General features: G+C 37.4%; 1 protein-coding gene across 2 annotated transcripts in view; it reads left to right on the forward strand.

Moving 5' to 3' along the window:
• FRMPD4 (FERM and PDZ domain containing 4) overlaps positions 1-7,364 on the forward strand; it is a 561,802-nt gene that overhangs the window by 169,056 nt on the left and 385,382 nt on the right. The window lies entirely within an intron of this gene.

Consider the following 7,364-nt stretch of genomic DNA (forward strand, 5'->3'; position numbering starts at 1 on the left):
TCGAAGCAGATAATATGATCAGGCAGTTTGGTGGTCATTAGTGATCATTGAGAGAACGATTTCAGAAGCAGTGGGTAGAAGTCAGGACTCCTGGGGTTGGTGTAGTGACAAAATGGAGGGTTTGTAGATTAAGAGGTGGAGCCATGGGATAGCACCTTGAGGAGATGGCGCTAGACGTTGGCAAACTATGGCCTGCAGGCCAAATCTAGCCCACTGCCTGTTCTGTAAATAAAGTTTTATTGTAATGCAGCCATGCCTATTTTTTGAACTTACTATCTACAGAAAAGTTGGGTATTTGAGACAGATACTATATGATATACAAAGCAAATATTTGAAAATATTTACTATCTGGCCCTTCACAGAGAATGTTTGCTAACCCCTGAAATACACTGATGAACAAAGTTTTGCTTGCTTCTTTTCAATAGTACAGAGGACCAAGTTTTAGGCCAATTAGAAGGGAAGAATGATGGTCAGAGTAGAAAAGTGGCTAATTGATAAAAATGGTTCTCAAGGAGATAGGATCTGGAAAGCTGGTGGAAAAATTAGCTTTCAAGGAGTTGGGACTTGCTCTGAGTCACTAGATAGGAGAGAAGAGAGGATAAATAAATTTATCAGAACTTTGAATTGAGAAGAAGGAATTTTTAGAGAGCTCATGACCAAAGTTTCAGAGATCTTTTTGTCTTTGTAATGTGAATACCCAGAAAGTTGAAAAACCCCACCCCTTTAAAAGGGTAAGGCTTTATGAGTTCTTTCCCCCATTTCTTTCATCTTTGTAACCAACTTCTTGAATTTCCTGGGGGGTGGATAGTTTCATTTTTATTCCTGATTTGTACTTTCCACTATTTTTCTTGTCTGTTTTTTCTTCTCAATGGAGCTGACTGCCCCGTCCTCCATGAACTTTTTAACATTACTCAGTCTTCAAGAGTTTAAATGGAGCTTCTCCAAAATTTAATGTAATGTATGTAATGTAAATGTATTAAACTAGAAAATGGAGATAATGACCAAGGAATGAAAGGTATCTCAAATATTATAAGTGATGTAAAAGCTGCTCTAGGTTTCAAATTTGGTGAATCTTTCTGAAATCCAGGCCAAAACACAAGATATTAAAACTTATATAACTCTCAAGCTGAAAGTATTTATTCAATCAACTAATTATTGACTGCTTTCAATCAATTAGGCATGGAATAATGAGTAAATTTTCTTTAAGTAGTTCAGAGTGGAGAAAGGAAACAACCAAGTCAATTCCAATACAGGTAATAAAGGTAGTGATATAAAAGAATCCTGGTTATCTTGGAAATACAAAGATGGACATTTAAGCCAGTTTGGTGTTATCTAGCAGGCTTCCTAAAGGAGTTACGTCCAAGTTGCCTTAAAGCTGTGGTTTGCAAACCTTAGGGTTCCTAAGTATCACCTGGAGATCTTGTAAGTAATATGCATTTCCAGGCCCATCCTCTCAGAGCTTCTAAATCAATTTTAGGAGTGAGGCTGAGAATTCTGTGCGGGTGGTCTAGTGGTTGTGGACCCTGTACTGAGCAACTGGCTTTAAAGGATGCATGGAAATTATTCAGTGGTAATCGAGATAATATCCCATTGAGATGCTGAGAACATAAAAATCTCAATTTCAAATGAGCCTATAGTTGCTTTGGGAAAATCTGAGGTTATGAACATTGAGTCCTTATGGTTTATGTATGTTTTTATGACTTTTTTTTTAACTTGGTAATAGACCCGTTAGAGCTGTGTGTCTCTCTTTTCCTCCTGAATGTGTCGGTGGTCCACTTAAGAGGCAAGTGACTAGAGGACAGCATGATGAAAGAGGGACTCTAATTAGCGACACAGCTAACACTGTGAAAGTGGAGGCATCTGCTACAGTTGCTAAATATAATTGCTAGGGAAAAGTTTATAAATATTCATTTAAATGTATTTCTCAAAGGCTCATGTTTGGAACCACAGCTGCTGGGTTGCCTAAAGAAACATAAATGCACCACAATTAATGCATTCTTAAAGGAAGAAAAAAAGTTTTATCTTTAATGTGCAGGCATTTGAGTAAATACCATGGATCAGCGATTTCTATAGCTAACACTTTACATGTCATATTTATTAGATGGTGTTACTACTTATACTTTAGAAATTCAGTAGTTTCTCTGATTATGGCTTTCTAGATTTAACAGTTATAAATTTAACTTGTGCCAAGTGACTAATATACTATTTAATGTCTTATGTGATTAAGTTTTGAGTTTGCTTGCCAGAAAATTTGGCTAAAGACTGTTAAAATGAATTTCATTTTCCTTTCAAACAGAAATCTGGAAATTCCATTTCATCTTAAAATTACAAACAAATGTTTTTTTTTTAGGTAAAAAGAGCATTGAGTTAATTCTCCATTTTGTTATCTTGAGATGAGTGTCATAATAATTATTCATTGACCACTTGTGCCTCAGTATGTGTCCAAATATGAATTAAAGGATGCATTCCCACGACAGTCTCATATAATCTCACATATTGAATTTGGTGGGTTTATAGGAGGGGACATAGCAAATATCAGAGGCAGTAACCAGCCTGGGAAAGCCAGCTGGTGATGTTGGGGGTATGTACACGCCTGAGAAAGAGATGGACAAGGTGTGGATCAAAAATATGAGGATTCTCAAGCCTAAAGTAGGCAAGACACATCAATGACCTCATTCCCAGAGGCTAAAGCAAGGCACAAAGCACAATGTATGATGGACAGATGAGAATGAGAACTGGGCACCAACAAACAAAATGTTGTCATGTGAGCTTGATATTTATGCACCAACAAACAAAATGTGTCATGTGAGCTTGATATTGGTACTGGATTTTGCCAAAGAAGATTTGCGCCTGTGGCAGACCTAAATCTAAAATAGTGTTTCTCAGCTGGGAGTGATTTTTGTCCCTTAGGGGACATTTGGCAATGTCTGGAGACATTTTTGGTTGCCACAGCTGGGGGTAGGGGGTATGCAGCTGGCATCTAGTGGGTAGAAGCCAGCAGTGCTGCTAAACATCACATATTGCACAGGACAGTCCCACAACAACAACAACAACGAAATCTGGCCCAAAGCTGCATTCATGCTGAGGGTGCGAAGCTACTCTTCTTAGCCAAGAGGATGACATGAGGCAAGGTGATATTGAACATAAGCGTAGACCTCAAATGAAGTCTGTTAGATTTAGTAAGCTGGGTGAATTGTTACAATTTGTGTTCATTTCCAGATTTCTTAAAAAAACAACATCTTAGGTGATAATTGCATGATCTAAATTCCCAAAAGAAATGTAAAATTAAAAATATCCTCAACCATTGTGTGTTTGACAATGATACAACCATAATAGTTTTTATTAAATTCAACTGAAACTTGCTTATAGTATTTAGTTTTTATCAAACATGATGAGTTTTTTCAATGCTTTCACATTTCCCTTTTCTTCTCATTATTTTAGATCTACTTCTGAAATGTGGTATCCAGGTAAATCCACTATGTGGTGTGCTTGCTTTTAGCACTACAAAGAGTACCATAAAAAAGCCTCCTGGGTTCTATGGCATTCTTCTGTTTTACATTACAAAGGTTAGTTTAAATCCAGGCACATAGCTGCTAGGATGCGCTGATTACACTATCTGGTTTAGAAGTAAAAATCTTTTACAGTTACAGTGATCATCATTGAAAATGGCATGCACAGTTTAGCATTTTTAATGTTGCTAAAATCGTTAAAATTTATATTCAGTGAAAAACGCTTAGTTCTGAATTAATGAACTTCCTATTGCCATTTTAAGATCTGAATACTGAAACCATTTGGATTTTAAGGTCTTTGACAACTGCATAAATTGGATTTCAAGAAAATGGCAAAAACATATATGCTATCTTGTCACTATTAAGACAGATTTCCTTTATTCTGTTTTGTTCCAATAAGAACATAGCAAAAAGGACAGTCTCTTCAATAAATGTTGCTGGGAAAACTGGATATCCATAAGTAGAAGAATGAAATGTTATCTCTCACCACAAACAAAAATCAAGTCAAAACGGATTAAAGACTTTTCTTTCTGTGTTTTAGAATGTTGTCACTTACATCGTACAGGATGTCAGTATTGTGCCTAATTTAATTAAAACATTATTTATTAAAACTTTAAATAGTAGAATTTTAGGGTATTTTGTAATGAGATGGGACATGACTATGATTTTTTTTTATTTATGCAGAGCCTTATTCCTTATGTCATGGCAAAATACTTCTAAAAAGTATTATCGAAATTTAAAATGTTACTTTTTATTTTACAAAAATTCTTTTCTGATGTAAAAAGAGGGTGTCGATAGTATACTAGCCAGCAGATCATTTTGAGACAAACATAATTATATGTTATTTCAAGATAAAACTTTAAACAATGAACAAGTAATTAGCTGCTTTTCAAGAGAAACATGTTTTAAAATTCTGGACCATTTTGCAAATGAATGTCAGTATTTCAATTGTTATATATTCTGAAATAAATATATTGTTGTTGAAAATGAAAGTTATTACCTATCAAAACTCTCATAACTGCATGGTTAAAATTCTTGGAAACAGAATTTTATAAGCTATTTAAAAAGCTTCCAGATTTAGGGTTTCAATGGGTTCTGAACTCATGTATTAAAAATATGACAATTAACACATTCTGATTAGTTTCCAGGACAACTGATTGTTGCCAGGGAAGATGGACATTTACTGTCAGTGGTTCAGAACCAAAAATGATTATTGGTAGGCGTAGGTTGAAAACTGAGATTCATGACTTGGAAAATTCAGCCAGCCAGGCACGGTGGCTCACACTTGTAGTCCCAGCTACTCAGGAGTCTGAGGTGGGAGGATTACTTGAGGCCAGGAGTTCTAGACCAGCCTGGGCAGTGTAGTGAAAATTCCCCCCACCTGCCTCCTCATTCCACTGTGGCCTCTAAAATACATTTTTTAAAAACAGAAAAGAAAATTCAGCAAGCCAGTATGTGGGTCAACATATTTCTGTTAAGTTTTTGTTTCAGTCTGAGAGCTATGGATTCAAGTTTTGCAATGAACTTGGTGTCAGACTTTCAGATTGCTTTATCATAGAGTATGAAATTAAGATTTTCAAAATTAATTGAGCATATTATTATAAAGCAGTTGCTGATTCTAAAAAAATATTAAGAATAGTTCCACAGGAAGATATTCTATACTATTAGTAATAAAACACACAGAGATACATTTATTTCATCCATTTAAAAATTTTCACTGTGTTTTTTTTTTTTTTTTGATGCCAAACTGACACTTGCCCTTTAGTTGTGGTCTCAAAAAAGTGCCTCCATTGTTGCTTCAGAGACCCATCCTCCTCTAGCTCCACAGTTCCTAGTTTAAGACTCCTTTGTACTGAACACACAGTAGTTTGACACACAGGCTAATCTGGGCCCCCTTCCCAATGTTTAATTCTTGTGTTAGTCTGCTTGAATTGCTATCACAGAATATTACAGATTGGGCAGATTAAACAACAGAAATTTATTTTCTCACAGTTCTGGAGACTAGAATTCCAAAATCAAAGTACCAGCAGGGTTGGTGTCTGGTGAGGTCTCTCTCCTTGGGTTGCAGACGGCCGCCTTCTCACTGTGTACTCACATGGCCTTTTCACAGTACTCTTGAGCAGGTCTCGCTCCCCTCCACTCTCCCCGTCTCCGTGGCCTCTCCCAGGCCTCTGCCAGCAAGCAGGAACTCAGGCCGATGGATCTCCCCTGGGCGTTGCGTGGGCGGGGAGGTTCCCTCTACTGTGTGTGTGTTTTATAGCAATATAACATATTAGTACGTATTAGTGGCCCCTTGCGCCTTCATTGACATACTGTCTATGGCTGCTTTCATGCTGCAAAAGCGGAGTTGAGTAGTGGCAACAAAGACTGTGTGGCCCCAAAAGCTGAAAGTATTTACTTTCTGTCCCTTTACAGATAAAGTTTGCTGACCACAGCAGGTTCATAAGGCTACAGTGCAAAGAGGTGTCTTGCCCTGTCTTTTCACGCAGACAATATTTTTCAGAATGCCTAAAAGTACTGGTTGTCATGTACAGCTGCACGTTGCCATCATCTGGAGAGGTTTTGAAAATACTAATGCCTGGACCCACCTCCAAGCATTCTAATGTATTATAATTAGTATCGAGTGGGGCCTGGACACCAGGATGTTTAAAAGCTCCCCAGCTGATTCTCTCATGTACAGCCAAGTTTGAGAACCACTGTGTTATAATGCTGGCTGCTCCCATATGGGAAGATCATTTACTCTCTGTAGGCTGGTTTTGCCACCCAAGTAGCATTGCAAGAACCATTCTTACCTGCAAGTTGGGGGTAAATAATGCTTGAGGGGGGCTGTCCCCAGAACGAAAAGAGAACAGGCTTGGGAACAGCAGCCCGTAATCAAACCTTAAACTTCCTTAAACTTTCTCAGGACTGTGGCAAGAAGAAATGAGATCACCGCTGTAAAACACATTGAATCTCCAGACTTAAGATGAAATATAAAACCCAAAGGCCTCTATTGTCTATGTGTTCAGAGCTTTCCTTGGCTCTCTGGTGCCTATTTTTATCACTGAACAATGAAAATCTATTGGCAACGTTCCTGGTAGTTATCTTCCATTCAGATGTCAACGGAAGATGATCTCAAGTTCTAGAGGCATGGCTATGGTCGATTTCTTTTCCTGCAATGGTTTGGAATTAAGGATTATTTCAGTAATAATCCTATTTCTGAAAACCTTCAACATAATGATATTTTTCAGCTCTGTGCATGGCTGTTGTTGTAAACACTGTTTATAGAACCTTTATCAGCATTTGCCTCTGGAATTGATAAAACACTTAGTATAATTTGCTGTGAAACCACTGGTGTTTTTTTAGCTTAATAGAGTCAGCACATATGGAGTATTCGGAAGATAGCAGTTTACATCCTATAAAATGACTTTCAAGTCTAAAGCACTTTTATCTCAGCCATTTAAAATGATTGATTAGTTAATTCACACAGCCAGGTACTGTTCTTCTCATTTTATAAATGAGGGAAATGAGGCAAAAAGAGGACAGGGGACTTCTTCAAGGCCACGCAGCAAGGTAGGGGCAATAGAGAACTAGAACTCTCCAGGCTGAGTTTTCCTATCTAATACTTTCCTCTACTGCAGAACAGTAACAACATGAGTCTCTAACTGCCCATTGGGTTGTATCCTCCCTGACTGCAAAGCACCCCCAGGAGATGCTTGTAGTAAAACACATGACCAATCACTGCTCCTTCCTTGAGGAAAACTTCTTTAAATGTTATTATTATATTTTGCTTGAAATGGCATAAATGCAAATTGAGAAACAGACATTTTGCTTTTGAAAATTAAACCGGGACTTCAGGTAGGTAGCATCATCCAT

The sequence above is a fragment of the Propithecus coquereli genome, unplaced genomic scaffold (genome assembly GCF_000956105.1).
Source record: "Propithecus coquereli isolate 6110/MARCELLA unplaced genomic scaffold, Pcoq_1.0 Scaffold548, whole genome shotgun sequence".
Classification (NCBI taxonomy): Eukaryota; Metazoa; Chordata; class Mammalia; order Primates; family Indriidae; genus Propithecus; species Propithecus coquereli.